Source organism: Scardinius erythrophthalmus (genome assembly GCF_964197995.2).
Source record: "Scardinius erythrophthalmus genome assembly, chromosome: 11".
NCBI classification, from domain to species: Eukaryota; Metazoa; Chordata; class Actinopteri; order Cypriniformes; family Leuciscidae; genus Scardinius; species Scardinius erythrophthalmus.
The window spans coordinates 36,107,558-36,124,203 of record NC_138231.1 but is presented as its reverse complement, the minus strand read 5'-3'; the positions used below and the strand labels follow the sequence as shown (position 1 = coordinate 36,124,203).

Genomic DNA, 16,646 nt, shown 5'->3' with positions numbered 1-16,646 from the left:
CCATGCCCTGTATATAACGTAAAGAAAAATAACGTTAAAAAAGTGCTCTAATTTGTAAGCCTATGTTTGAATCTGGAAATAATGCAAAATGAGAATTAGTCCTCAGATGCCATGTCCGTAATTTATAGCAAAACATCTAGCATTAATTCGATCTTAAGCGGATTAATTAAAAGTCATTACTCCACCACCTGCATGACATGATTAACCAACGTGGTTGAACGAGAAATTTGCGACAATACGGTTTCTGGAAACAGTCGTGACGTGGCTAGTTGATTTCTTCAACGATGCATCGCACTATGGTAGTTAAGCAGCGAGTTACATCATTGTGTGGACTGGAAAACGTGAGAACTTGGCCTTGGAAGAGAGCGAGTCTCAGTCAGCTGCTGCTAAGAAAAAGTAACATAAAAATAACTCGACACACTACTTTACATTAAAAAAATCATGATAATTGATATTAGGGGTGTAACGGTGCACAAAATTCACAGTTCGTTTCTATACGATACACTGGTGTCACGGTTCGGTACGTTTTCGATACAGAAAAATGTGAATGCTTCTCACTAGATCTCGCAGCGATGTTATTACTTCAGTGGCGAATTCAAATGCTTTCTTTACTGGATTCTCTTAACGCTCTGTAGTAACAGTGTCGCTTGATCAAGATGGATCAAGAAATTTTGGTCCAACGAACCGTTTGGTTTGTAATGCGTACCGAACGGTTCAATACGAATGTGTATCGTTACACCCCTAATTGCAATATTATGTTTCTTTTAAAACATAACACTGATTAAATGTACTCAAATGACTGAATGCTTTTCTGGTCAAATGACTGATCATGTGATTTAGCTTATGTATGTACATTTATCCATGTACTTCAGTACCATTCCCAGCTTCCTCACATCTCTAGTTGTTCCTGTGTACTCTTGTAGTGTCAAGGTTTTCCTCTCTATAAAACATCTGGCATTGCTAGCAACTTCCAAGAGAGGCTGTTTTACATGGTCTCAAGAGGAAGGGCAAGGAAAACAATGGAGAATCCAGATTGTGAGGTAATAAATCTGTTAAACCTGTTTCATTGTTCTTCCCTAAAGTCCTAGTTGCCATGAATTATGTTGACATAGCCTAATTGCCAACATGCCTCAGATTAAGTATAAGCTGCTTCAGGAATTAAGGTCGTGTCTCATCATGTAATAACTCGCCAACAAAATACACGTAGATGCAATCCAAAATATTACACATACTATCACCTCCTGATCCATCTCTGGATGATATTGATAGATAGATTGCAGATGAAGCTAATGGAATTAGTGCATGAAGCTCAGTACATGTACACAGTATTGCAGTTACTCATGTAGGTGTAAACTGAAGCTTCTGGCCTTGTGAACAGTCGAAACAATGGTAAATCCAACAAGATGCATTTAGAAAATAGATGCCTGCCGAAAACTAGATGACTGCTGATGCCGCCACTGAACCAACAGAAACAATAAGGAACATCTCGAACATGTATAGCAGCATTGATCATGAAGTGATTCAGTATTCTTGAGGGAGTTGTAAAGCGTTTTGAAAAATGCTATATGTGAAGGGCCATTTTAACAAGATTACGTTTATTGCAGCACAGCCAGTACATCTGATCATAACCCACAGGGACATGCCATTTCATTTTTTATTATTTACACACAAACACATTTTATTTTTCAGTTCCGCAAGGCCTCCTATTATAGGTTGAAATGTATGGGGCTCTAACAATCCATGCCTTGCACATTTAACTAGACATTTGACCTTGCAAGGCTGAGAAACACAAATACCGAGCTGCTTATGACAGTTTGAACGGAAGAAGTATTGAAATGTGCAATCCATTAAATACACACATTTCATTGTGAAGTTGTTAAATAAAAATGGCAATCAATGGAACTAAGTGCAGGGTCAGGTTTAGGTAAAAAAAAACTGATTCAACATATAAGTGCCATACCCATGCTCTTTTGCACATTTAAAAAGACAAACAAGACTCTAATGAAACTGCAAGTTTTTGAAAGCTTTTCACAAGTTTCACTCTCAGGTCTGACCCTCATAACTGGCTTTCAATTTCAGGTTGGCCTCCATGTCACTAAACTGATGTGAATCTAAGGCGTAAACACACCACACAAAAGCTTTGCAGGAACACTTCTTATGTTAACTAGCACTCCTGCACTACTCTCAATTCTCTATAGAACACACCATTAAGGCCAAACCTGTCAGGATGGTTCCCTACCGGCATTAACTCATAAGGGAGATTCCTGATGGATGAGGGTGAGGTAAGCTCTGCAGGTGTCCGCTGGGAACATCTTCATTCACCCTTTCTTCTCTTCGCTTCCCATCTCTCCTGGGAAAAGAACGGTACTGGTAGCATCCTCGGCTCCTTCCAGCGCATTAGCTCTGATCAAACGGCGCCATGTGCCCCTCTCAGCTCCTGCTCCCCAAAACAGAATATGTGCATTAGAGCTTGTGCATTATGAATGGAAGAAGACATGTGTTTTCAAATATTGTTACTGAAGCAGAGGATGAAACTAATACACGATTGTTTATCCATTACGGCTTATATAATATATATAATATAATGGCCGAGCAGTGAGCAGGAAATGGAAAACCTAGAGTAGAGCTGGAACAGATCACTTTAAGTGGTGAGGAGAAATTAGGAGAAAAAAGTATAAAAAATAACTAGCCAAATTATGTTGTATAAATATAGATTTTAAATATAGTATTATTTATTTTATTTGTCATTTATTCATGTGATATTCTGATTTGAGGCTCAAGAAACATTTCTTATTATTATCAATGTTGAAAAAAGTTGTGCTTTGAGGACTTTACTGAATGAACATCCACAGTGAGGGTGGAAAGTGTGCACATAATCTAAAAACCCTCCTTTAGTAGCAATGTAACTGTGAACCAGACATGCTCAACAGTCAGGAGGAATTAGGCACCGTTCCTCTTCACAAAACCGCTTCTAATCATTTCTTTTGGGATGTATAAATTGAATCCCTCTTTCTCAATTGGTTCACCCAACATTTGTTGAGTAACATTTGAGAGTGTTGTGTTGTGTTATTTCTCCAGTGTCACATGATCCTTTAGAAATCATTCTAATATGCTGATTTGCTTCTCAAGAAACATTTCTTATTTATATCAATGTTTTTAAAACAGTTGTGATGCATAATATTTTTTCTTAATTTTAAGGATTCTTTGATTAATTCAAAGTTAAAAAGAACAGCATTAATTTGAAATTGAAATCTTTTTTAACATGTATTCTCTGTCACTTTTGACCAATTTAATCATAAAAGCATTAATTTCTTTAAAAAAAAAAAAAACACTGACCCAACACTTTTAAACTGTAGTGTAAAGCTACAGTAACATTTTACATTATTTCAATTTGTGAATATTAGTCTATGCATTAGGTATCATAATCTAACAATGAACAATACTTTAATCTTTTAATAAGATTTTAAAAAATCTGTAAATGTTAATCTCTACATTAATACATATACAACTTTTAAATTTGTATAAATTAACATGAGTTAATGTATTATCCAGAGCATGTTATGAATGAACATGAATTAACAATGAACAAATGTATATTTAGAAATTAACATGAACCTAGATTTATAATTGCAGTAAAAAAAGTTGTTAGTTCATGAAGTCTAATGCATAATCTAATGTTAACGAATTAAACTGCATTGTAAAGTGTTACAAAAACAACAGTTTCAGTTTCAGTCTGTTTATAACAAAGTCAGACAGATATGCATCATCTGCCTTTGGCTTATAACCCTGTTTTTCCCCATTTTTAGGATCACCATTTCAAGATTATATCTTCATTAAACAGGTAGCGTTTTATTAGGAAGAAACATAACCTTGACTCACAAGGACAGGCAGAAGAGAAAAAAAACACATCTCTGATTTCTGTTCGCATCATTAATATTTATTAGAAGGCAGCAAGTGCAAAAGTATAGGCACCAGCAAAAAAGTTTATCAAAGTACAAGCTGTTTATCAGGGTGGTAATGTAATTAATCCAGGGTGAATATAGTCTCCTTTACATTACCTTAACCTGCTCTGGAAAGGGGTCAGGGTCCAGGAACAGGGTCCTGCCAACACTTCCTCATAAATAATGCTCCTCTGCTGATCAAACGCTCTGAGACAAACTAGGAGTAAATTATGGGGACATACTTCTAGTGTTTGTGAGAGTTTCAGCACCGCAGGGAAGAACTTGGGAGATGCTGAATAAACATAAATGTAGCTGTGCTTCTAAAGCCATGCAATTCTGCTGAGACCAGAGAATAATTTTATCATCAAGTATGATTTTTTTTAACACATCCCTTACGTACCACATAAATGCCACAACGGTAGGTCTTTATGTAACTTTAATGGGACGTTTTGAGCTAATTTGTATGTATACGAGAATACGAGAAACAGCAGTCAATGAGGGATCGAAGCTAATCAGGAGACAAGCTTGATTCAAATCAAAATCCCCTACTTGAGCACAACACAATATGTCTGTATTATGTCAGTACGCTTGAAAAAAATTCAGATTTTTTCCTGATTTACAATGCATGTCACGCATTATTTAGAAAAAGTAAATGGGTTTGGAATGACACAGGGGTGAGTAAAGGACAGAATTTTCAATTAAGGTAAAATATGCCTTTAAGTGCAGCAGCAAACAGACTGTGTTTTCACTTTTTACTGGAAAATTTTACAAAATTGTAGGGGAGGCTCCAAAAGTTATGACAAAGTTAAAATAAATATCTATGAACCCATGTAAGCTATTTATATGTTAACAAGTCACCATGAGTGATCCATGGCCAATGTTATAGGAAAAATTTCATTTTTTGTTTGTATGTACTCTTTTCATTTACTTTTTTCTCCTGTATGGTGAGAAAGTTGTTCAAGAAGGGATGTCGTAACATCAAGCCACAAAGATGTTTTCATTTAAAATGCAATCTTCTGTGTCAGTGATTGCAAATGCTCATGCATATCCGTGTGTTAATTGTTCCGTTTTTAGCAGGTGTCAATGGCAATTTCCTTTTCTGCTATACCTAATTAGACATTGGAAAAGAAACAGACTTAGCCCCTGCTGTGCATAATCATATTATTTCTATTGTGCTGTTTGTCACCCCATTTTGATATTGGTTGATTTTATGCTAGGATTTATATAGAGGGATTTAAGATCTTTCTATGCAGCTTGTTTCATGCTTCTTATGCAACTAAATTTAAAACTTTAGCAAATGTATGCTGTGCCCCCTGTTTGACAGTACAGCACAAACTGCATGATATCTATAATTTATGGTCCTTTTGATTTACTTCAAAATGGTTTATTTCAGATTCTCAAATTATTTACTGTTTCCCAGAAATCACTGGCTTGTTGGATAGCCAGGAAAGTTGAGCAAAGTTTTTCATTCCATTGGTCGACTTATCACTGTTCTGCTGATGAAATAAATAAATAAATAAATAAATAAACTTTTTTTTATTTTTTTTATTATATTTTATGATTATATATGCAGGTACACTGTTTCAAGACAAGCTAGCTGTGCACTCAAAAGCTTTCAAGCCATGTTTGGGTCAGATATGGACAAACTCAACAGTTGGGTTTGTCCATATATGAACCAAAACATGGGTTGAAACAAGCAAGCATTTTTGAGTTTACACTGGAGGGACTGCACGTGTGATACATGGATTCACATTCTCACGTAAGAACCAACGGAATGTGTGAATTAACAATGTATGTCAATACACAAGAGCACTAGCCCTAGGTATGCCTCCATTACTCACAATGTGCAATGTATTCTTAGACATTTCTGTAGCATTCAGCGCAGTCTTTGTTCACATGCACTGCAACTGTATATGTCCCTCGTGTAATCAGTCTATGTATAATGCTGGCGTTTCACCTGAAGCATTGTAGCAGGTAAAGAATGAGGGTCAGAGGGAGGCAGTAAGAGAGAACGCCAATACAAAAATATTCAATAATACAAAACCACCATTTTTTTGCAATGTCAATAAAGCAAGTCGAAATGGCAGAAAGCAAAAGACTGTGGAAGAAAAAGAGAACTGGAGAAGAGGAAACCTTAAGATAAGTCAAGATCAGACCGAGAGTAAGAGAAAAAGGTTTAAAGATCCGAGTTGAGTGGGGTGCTGTGATGCTCTCAGCTCTCTATAATCCCAGATCACAGTGTTCTGATAGCATCTGCCCCTCTCACTCAGGATTAACAATAAGGCAGCGCAAACCAACGGTCCCGCTCACACATCCATCAAACATGTGGTTCCTTTTCTAGTGGGTGGCCAACCAGAACACAACCATGGGTCGGTGCACTCATTACGTGATACACGCTGAGAGTAATTGATGCCAATCTCTGCTTAAACGGCAATTAAACTACAGATATTTGTTCTTTGAAGCATGTCTCAGAGGTATCTCTTTAATTGAGGAATGAACACCATTTTACAATTGAACATGAGCAAATTAGACAACCTTGTTAGTGTAATAGCAATATACATTAATAAATTTACAGTAAAACAACTAGTGCCAGAACTTTAGAATTTACTTTAAGTAAATAAATACAGTTATTTGTTATAGGATGGCATTTTAGTGACTGTATAGTTCACAGTTTTGCCCACAAAATGTCATCAAGGTGACACACAACTCTAAAATGGTCTAATAAACTCAAACCTATAATACCATACATAAAATACTGTACATAATGCCTTGATTTCTCTGTAAATAATAAAGAAATGCATACATTTGAAAATTTTAGAGTAAAAAATGTTTTACTGTATATGGTGTTTTTTTACAGTATATTTTTTTTCTGTAGCATTTTTACATTCTTCTGTTTGCTAACATTTTTACAGTCATGTATTGTTTGATGTAATCACTGATACTTTTCTTTATAAAGAGATGCAAATAGATTTCAAAAATATTTATATCTGAACACTCAGAGAACAAAAAGAATCTATGCACATTTTTGGGCACATTCATCATTGAAACCCTCTTCTAATTATCAATTTCCGTGCTGGTTTTATTTGCTATATGGAAAAGCTTACCAAGAAACTGCAATGATGGCCCAAAGATTTAGTGTGACTGATGAGAGCTTTATGTTGATTAAAATTTGAATGAATGCGCAATTTCGCCTGCAATTTAAAATCGGCATCTCAAAAGTGCCACTCAGTATAGACTGCAGAGTTGCTTTACAGCTGTGGGCAATTATGCTCTGGAGCACCGGGGACGCCATGTTCTCATCTAACTGTGTTCATCAACTCGCTGAAGTTTTCAAGTAAAGCTGCTGATGCAAAGCAGTGTGTAAACAAGGTTTCGCCTTATGTTCACACTGAAGTCATACAGCAGGAGGTTGTACAGTATGTGCGTGTGTAGGTAGATAGGGGAGCGGGCGGTTGTAATTGAATGTGTTGAATCGGTTTGTGCGGTTTATATCGTAAAAACTTTTTCCAGCATTTTAATGTCTGAGCAGACTGTCCCCATCACTGTGAAATTCACCGACCTATGTTTTAATACTCAAACAATTCAAAAACAAGCAGGCCACAACATCCAGGTAATACTGACTTCATGCTGAGTTTTGAGTAACTGGCACCCATACAAAGTAGCCATCAGAGAACTCCCTCCAAAAAAAGATCCCTCTGCTCTTGTTAAAACAGACCCCTGAAGACTAGCAAAATAGTTTCCCCTCAGCATTAGTGAGTCAGACGAAACTGGAAACTCTAACAACCACCGGTCTCAACGCATATGAGGATGGCCGTCAACTCAGTGGCACATGCAAAAGCGAGGGGAACAAATTCGATTTATGCATTTTAGAGTTTCTCATTATGCATGTGCAAAGTGGGCTGAGCTGGAACACTTATGCAAAGCAGAAGCCAATTTGAGCCAAGTAGATGCGAAAGCACAGAAATGTTCTTAAACTGCCTGGTTTGACAGCTATTTCAGCTGAGGGGTTCTGACAAATACATTAAGGATATTAGCTCACACTCTGTTTACACTTAACATGGTTTTTAAAAGGTGTGCCCAGTCATTTTTCCCACATTAAAAAGGTTTACAAAAAAAATAATGGCAGTTTAGAAAAATAAAAAATTAAAATCACACATACTTTTATTGAAAGGAATGTATACTTTTATCCAGCAAGGATGTATTAAATTGATCAGTGACAGTAAGGACCTATATATTGTAACAAAAGATTTCTACTTTAAATAAATACTGTTCTTTAGAACTTTCTATTCATAAGACAACTGTTTTCAACACTGATAAAAAGAAATCACTAAATCAATATATTGGAATGATTTCTGAAAGATAATGTGACAATAAAGATTAATGGTTGCTAAAAATTCAGCTTTGCCATCACAGGAATAAATTAATTCTAATAATGTTTCATAATTTTACTGTTTTTACTGTGTTTTTTTAATAAATGCAGCCTTGGTGAGCATAATAAACTTCTTTCAAAAACATTTAAAAAACGTACCGACCCCAAACGATTGAATTTTAGCGTATATGAAAGAAAGAACAGTAACCTAATATTTCTTTTCCCATGATGCCAATATCAATTAGCAGTATATTATTCAAAAGTAGTCTTCAGCTGGTCATGTTGCACGCTTATAAGAGGATTCCCTTCATGTAAAACAAATCAGCTTTTAAAAGGCTACTGATATGACTGCAGTCTTCTTCTCAAGTGAGTGACGGGTCCATCATTTTAAAGACATTTTTCAAAAGTACTAATCATTTCTTCAACTTTAAAACTTTTTAATGAGGACAAAAATGACTGACCTTTCAAAATCCATAAAATCTGAGTATTATATATCTCCCTCAATATTCAGTCTCTGTCAGGGGCCTCGGATGTTCATAAGTTGCTGTGGTTCTTTTTGGCTGTAAGTATTTATCAAAATTACATATAAAAGAAAACACCTTTTATACAACTGTTAATACTATATCTTACTATGTTCTACTCCTCACCAAGAATCATCTGATTGTAATGACTGTTGTAAATACATTTGACATTTTTGTCAGCCAAAGCTAGAGGACAGCTGAGGATGAAGTGAGCGGCTGACATTTATGGTAATAAACAAGGTAGTGGACTGGTGCCATTGATCCCCATCTCTAGCTCCCCACGTGTTGACTATGCAACGCTTTGAAGTGGGATGGTACATAAAAAAAGGAGAGACTGTCAGGACTGCTGTTCCACATGCAAGAAGAAAGCAAAAGAACGCTATTTTCTCATCAAAAGATAAAGAAGAGGGGGAGGGGTGTTGTCTGCACATGGCATGAAGAGCATAAAGGATGGTGTGATGCATTCTTGATCTGCATGCCTCAGCCCGCTACGTTTTTCATACAGATATATTTGAAAGAAGACAGGAGAATCATTGCTCAATGACTATTTTGATATTTCACAACAAAGACTGTATCCTTTCATTACTGGAATGAAATGATTAGCATTGTTAGAGGGCGTTCACACAAAAAAACGCGACGCTCAAGTTAAAATCAACTCTTAAAAAACGCATCTTGAGACCTTGCATTTTTTCCCCATTTCACTGCCCGCATCTCGCATTCTTCAAAGCAAAAACGCATTCTGTGTGAACAGACAACAACCATTATCATATTCCATCTAACTATAGAGCTATGGTTTGGTTAGTTAGCATGGCACCATTGTATTGTCACAATGTATCACAGTTTCCACAAAAATATTAAACACCGGAGATTAGAATGATTTCTGAAGGATCATGTGACACTGAAGTAATGGCATTAAAATAGAAATAAAATTGTAATAATATTCACATTATTACTTTTTACTGTATTTTTGATTAAAAAAATAGATGCAGTCTTTGTAAGCATAAGATACCCCTTTAAAAAACCCACATTTTTGAATGGTAGTTTGTGTGTGTGTGTGTGTGTGTGTGTGTGTGTGTGTGTGTGTGTGTGTGTGTGTGTGTGTGTGTGTGTGTGTGTGTGTGTGTGTGTGTGTGTGTGTGTGTGTGTGTAAAGCAGTCTCAGGTCAGCATCTGCTCCTCTGTGTTTAAATTTGATTATGAATACCACTTAGCTTTAAGTATGTCTTGCAAAAAAATATTTTTTTAATTGAAAAGCAACTTCCAACTGCCTGCAGCTATGCTCCCTGACACTGTCCATGATAAAACATTATAACTGGCTGACAGAATCAATTTAGCTCTATTTATTTCATCAGAAATACTTCTAAATGAGAGAGCGGCTGAGAGCAAGGTTGTTTGCAGAGAATTAAGTCATCTAATCTTACCAGAAAATAAAAGCAGGTAATTTAAGGGTAGAGCTGGTACTAATTTTTTTTTCCATACCATACAATAATTGACCAGAATGTGAATTAACACATTTATGAATGTTTTTTTGATTAATATTAGATGCCTTCAGAAATGAAGTGACCTTACAGCATTTTATAAAGAACTTTCAAGTTCAAACATAAGCGCTTAGCTGTCGGCAGGGTTTTTCAAATATCTATATTTTCTCGTCTGTGTACTTTGTAAGGACAAACATTTTATACTTTCCAAAAGGAAACAGTCAATAAGGGTTAACCTCAGTTCCTTTATTGCAAAGTGAATAGGTGAACTCGGCCAACTTCAAAAACAAACTTCAAACACTTAAAAGAGCCCCTTCATATCAAACAAGAACTGTCAGTCGAGAGCTTCCTCGGTAGCTCTACCAACACAAGCAGCCGCCACCACCACCCTACCTGTCCTCCACCGGCACACTCAAGGTCTTCCGAGGAGGGAAACTTCTTTAACTGATCACATGCTGGATACATCTCCAAACCGTCTGTTCTGCTTCATAAGCGATTCCTCGGCTTGTCCAGCCATCACTGTTATAATCAGAGGCTGCCAGGCTGCGAGCCGAGGAGCCTGATCTCTAAGAACATTCTGTGTTGAAGCGTCATTAGCCTCTGCTCGACCTTCACCTTCTTCCTAAGCATGCTGAAAAAAAGAAACATGAAGAAAAGGGTTGAAGTGAGTACTGAACTGACAGGTCTAGGTGTCCAAGACTTTCTCCTCAGGGAAGAGAGGAACCACTTTGGTGGCCAACAGCACAGCACAGAGATTAAATTGGTTGCTGTACTTGTTGAATAGAGTGTGGCATTAGCTCATTCAATGAGCTCTGACTGGGCTGAATGGCCCATTCACTGTAAATGGAACCATTAATGGGTCTGTCAGGTAAAGGAGAGAGCTCTCAAACAATTATCTGTAAACACTTGAGAGCTAGGTGGTCCGGTGAAATGAGAACTCCTGCGAGGTCGATGGAACTACCAAGGTGGTTCCATGTGATACTAATGCTAATGTTGAAATATAGTCTAATATGCCAGAATTGTCATGAGCCAGGAACACAAAACAGCAGCTCTTGCTTTTGCTTATGGAATTTTTATGATTCACTCAAGCTGAAAAAGTCTAATGCAGTGTTTGTTTTTCAATCATTTTCATTACCTTCATCCAGTTGCAAATCACAGAGCATGGCATAGAAAATAAAATTATACCTCAAATGTGGGCTCGCCAGAGATGCAGATGGGCTTGCTAGAGATCTATTGAAAACATTGTTTTGAGTATAATTTTCATAACCATATGTTAGATCTATCAGTTCTCAACAATAAGGATTTATTTTCTAAACCAGTAATTCCAGTAGTCACTGGCCCTACCACAAATAAAATATCAATTTTTATTCTGTACCATGAATTTTTATATTTGCCAGAATTATTTCTATTTTTTTATTAAATGTTACTTTTTATTATATATTTTTCAATTTCATCATTAAAACAAAATGTTTTTATTTACAAAAAGAATACTCAACATAACAAGCTGGAAATATACAGCCATAATGTACATGATGCAAAACACTACTAAACTACAAAATGCCTTCAAGACATTTTTAAATTTAAGACAACAAATCTGTCAAAATACAGCTAGATTTGCAACATCAATGTATAATATACATACAGTAGACGTATATGACAGAAAACCAAATAATCAGGTTGGCAGACATGAATGTGCAACATCAATAAATGCAAAGTTCATCCAAAGAACAAGTTTCGTCATCTACCATTAAACTATGTTACACTGGTCCCAGTCTGGCAAGAATTAAAGGAATCATTCACCCAAAAATGAAATTTGTGTCATAATTTACTCACCATCATGTTGTTCCAAACATGTATATGGCTTTCCTTTTTCTGTGGAACACAAAAGAAGATATTTTAAGAAATGTTTTTTTGTCCATACAATTGAATGTAAATCAAAAAAATCAAACCGAACCAGAAACCAAAACTGTTTGGTTACCAAAATTATTCAAAATATATATTTTTGTGTGTAAGAAAGTCACACAGGTTTGAAACAACAAGGTGAGTAAATGATTTTCATTTTTGGGTGAATTAACCCTTTTAAAACAGATTTGGTAAAAGAACTCCTGTTTTACATGATTCCATTGACCACTGATCATGACTGAGAGTCTTAAAGTCACCATGAAATAGGGGAGGGCGATATCTCGATATTTAAAATATATCGAGATATTTTTTAAACACGATATGGATTTTATATCGTATATATCGATATATTGTTTATATTTATAAAAATGTCGTTATTTCAAATGTAGGCGCTTGGCAAGCTCGCTCATAATGTAAAAGACGCCGGCGCGACCACAACATTGCCCAACATCAAATGGCAAACGTAATGCAAGCGGAACGAAACTGCTCGTTATTATCATTTTTTACAGTCTATGGTTATTATGTGGTTGAAGGACCGTTTATCAGTTTGGACCAAAGCAGCGCGAGCCAATCGTGATCATGCGACACTGTTACTACACGGCGCTAATAAGAGATCCAGTAAAGAAAGCATTTGAATTCGCCACAGAAGTAACATCGCTGCTAGATCTAGTAAGAAACATTCACATTTCTCCGTTATTAACGGATCAAACAGCGCTGACGTGGAAACCAGGAGAAACATTGTGCCATGAATGAACTATAGTGTCCACAGATCAGCAACATTCACCATGGATTTACTGTAGTAACACTTACTGCAACCATGGAGGTTTGGCAGGAATAGTAGGCTATAATGCCTTCAAGTAACATTACGTCGGTTTTATTTTGACATTATGAATACAATTGCCTCAAATGTTAATCTGAACTAAAATAAACCTTTATTTATAACTACTACAATATTACATTAATTTTTTTCCAAGGAGCTGTTTTGTTTTATATGCTCCTAGAGTCAATTATAGCTCCAGAATTGCTCAAAGTAAAAAAATATCATACTTGATGATGTTAGTTTTAATTATAAAAAAAAAGAATAAAAAAAAAATATTATTTAAAAATGTTGCAGAAGCACTTGTTCCTATGTGAACTGCCTACCTCTTTGCACTTCAATAAAAAAGACTTTGTGGTATTTGGCATATTTGTTTTTGCAGTAGTTTTTGGGGGGTTCTTTTTCCTGTAAAGATATCGAGATATATATCGTATATCGAGATATAGCAAAATATATCGAGATATATTTTTTGCTCCATATCGCCCAGCCCTACCATGAAATCAAAACTTTTTTATGGAATATTTATTATAACTGATTTATCTGTGCACATCATTTTTCTTTTTAATTCACAAAAAAATGACTTCTCCTGTATCTTGCAGCAACATCTCTTATGTGTTTACTGGTGCAAGGGCAGGAAAACCTGTCACTCCTGTCATGAGATCACAGCAATAACAAACCACATATGATCCAATCAATTCCCAATTGACAAAATCGAGCCGTTTCACTCGATATACGCACAATAGGGAAGAAAATACTATCGCAACTTCCGTTTCACATCGACTTTAAGCTGTTTAATGGGACAAGCCTTGACAGGCAGTATAGTTTTCTCACTAACCATACTGCATAGACAGAAATGAGCAGGTGTTACCAGGGATTCCTCTGAAAATAGTTTTATTTCATCTGTTCTTTAGATCCTTAACCTCTGAAGGACCTGTACCACATGACTGCCACCAGCAGCAGCAGGAAAAAATAAATAAATAAACAACAACCACCTGGATGCCAGTTAGATCTGTTGTAACTTTTATAAAACCCTATCATTTATGAAGTACGTGGGCAGAAAAATTAAGAAATTCTGAAAAGGGTGACATTCAAATATTTGTCAGAGAGAGGTACATTTTGCAGTAGATAGACTTTGTATGTGATCTTTTGTCTGATGTAATATTGATGAGTCAACTGTGCTTCAAATAATATCCCAGCGTAACAGGATCAAACCAGCATAGTGATAATATACATGAGACTCTTTGTGGAAAATTTCCTCAGGGGGCATCAGAGATAGAAATGAAGATATCAGCCTTGACATAATGAGCTCCTGTGAGATTTCTATTTCTCTCTCTCTCTCAATAACACTAAAGAACACCTCAGAGGACTCGTGGAATACAAATTCTCCTCACTAAAGGATAAAGGGTTACATCATACAGTGGTGAACATGTGACAGTGCAAGCACACAACTTGAAGTTTAGCTGGGATTCTCACTCCATGCATACCAACAGATGCTTAATGTCAGCAAGAAACAGAAGTTGCGATAGTCTTTTGTTACCTATTGTAACATATATCCACAGGAAACAGCTTTGCGGTTTGCTATTTCTGTGATCTCATGTGAGTGACACGTTGTCCAATAAACACATAATCTGAGAAGAGATGTCGCTGCGAGTGGGAGGGGAAGTTATTTTGACTAAAGATTACGAAGACACATGAATTAAAAAAAAACAATTATGATATCATGCACTGATAAATAATTAATAATAAATACTGCAACATTCTATAAAAAAGGAATTGTCAATTTTCTATTTCATGACAACCAAGGATGTAGGCTAATTCAATTTTAAAGAATTAAAATGGGATGGAATTCAATACTATATTTTATAAAAGGAATGCCAGAATTTATCATCATATACTATGTTACAAATAATAAATTTGCCATGTTGTAATTTTAGAGCATTTTATTTTAAAGGGATAGTTCACCCAAAAATGAAAATTCTTTCTTTAATTACTCACCCTCGTGTCGTTCCAACTCGTGAAACTTAGAAACTCGTGAAAATGAAGATCTCTTTGATAAAATCTGAGAGCTTTCTGTTCCTCGAAGAGCTATGCAACTACCACTTTGACGCTTCAAAAAGTTAATTCCAATGATGAATGAAAGTCTTACAGGTTTGGAACGACGAGGGTGAGTAATTAATGACAATTTTCATTTTCGGGTGAACCCTTTAAATTGCAAATTAAATTATCTTAGATGTTTCATAAATTCAGTTTTCATTTGTCCGAGGATGTGTAATATATGTGGCAATGAGTATAGAGTTTCCAGTGCTATCTATTTATTATCATTTTTATGTGTGACTTCAGCTCAGTTACAGTATTTTATAAATTAATTGATTTCAGTATTTATTTTATTTAATAATACTGCCAATAGCATCAAAATAAAACTGTTTACTTTAAGTAAAGTATGAAAGATTTTTTATGCCAGCTCCCGGAAATTAGTTTTTGCAGGGTGGGATGTCTGTGTTACATGGGAAAAGACATTTTTAGCTTTGCCACATTTAGACTTTCAATGATTAAATGAACACATCAAAAACAACTGGGCATTGCAATGCAATGTGCTACAATCATACAGCATTCATCATGCACCCATTAAGAAAGACAAAAAACATAAACATTCATCAACACACACACACACACACACATCAGTTGTGGTAAACAGAAGCTCAAGCATGTTCCCTTGAAGTGCGAGAACCATGAGGTCCATTCGTGTTACGCACCATGTTAGAGATGCCATACGATGTTTGTTCTCGCGAGTCAAGCAGGTTCAGTTTAGCTTCTGTTTATGTTCAGACCTATTGTGAATTAAAGCCTAAATTCATATGGATTAGTTTTATGAACTTTTTGAAGAGTCAGGGGCAGAAAGCTCTCAGATTTCATTAAAAAAAAAAAAAAAAAAAAAAAAAAAATCTTCATTTGTGTTCCGAAGATGAACGAAAGTCTTACCGGTTTGGAACGACATGAGGGTGAGTAACGTAATTAAAAGTAACATTTTTGGGTGAATTATTACCTTTAACGACAAATGCCAGTATTTTTTATAAAGTTCTGCAACAGCATTAACATAATGTAGAGAGAAATACGTCAGCTGAGAAACTCACCGTGCCGTATTGGTCCAGCGCAGTACTTTCCTCTTCCTTCTGTGAAAAGTTTTTAATTTGTTTTGCGTACAGCCGCGTTCAATAACAAAATGGCGCCATTGAACGCTATGCTGTTGGTTTGACGTCACTGACGCTAACCACAAATGAATCACGACGCGATGCGTTTAAAATCTTTTGTTTTTGATACTTCTTTCCTTTCAGTGTCAAAATGCAAATTATTACGTTTAATGCGATGATGATCTAAGTTATCTAAGGAATAATAAACAGTTAGTATGTGGCAGACAACATTGTCAGTGAATAATAAGAACAGAATTTTTTTTAACAGAACATTTTTATTCCGCATCATTTCCAGTGAAGCTGTAATTTTGTCAAATTATGCAAAAAATATTATTTCGTTGTGTATTTTAAAAATGCTATTCATGCAATTACACATAGCAAGACAAAGGACATTTCAATCCAAAAATGTTTAAATGTATTTCCACCACCAT

General features: G+C 35.7%; 1 long non-coding RNA gene across 1 annotated transcript; it reads right to left on the bottom strand.

Annotated features, from left to right (window-relative positions):
• Nucleotides 1-1,569: 1,569 nt before the first annotated feature.
• LOC308698740 lies at nucleotides 1,570-16,254 on the bottom strand. The gene is made up of 4 exons (XR_014031104.1): nucleotides 16,159-16,254; nucleotides 12,142-12,180; nucleotides 10,702-10,939; nucleotides 1,570-2,437 (listed from the first exon to the last, which is right to left on the bottom strand). It is a non-coding gene; the product is annotated as an uncharacterized lncRNA (long non-coding RNA).
• Nucleotides 16,255-16,646: the final 392 nt, after the last annotated feature.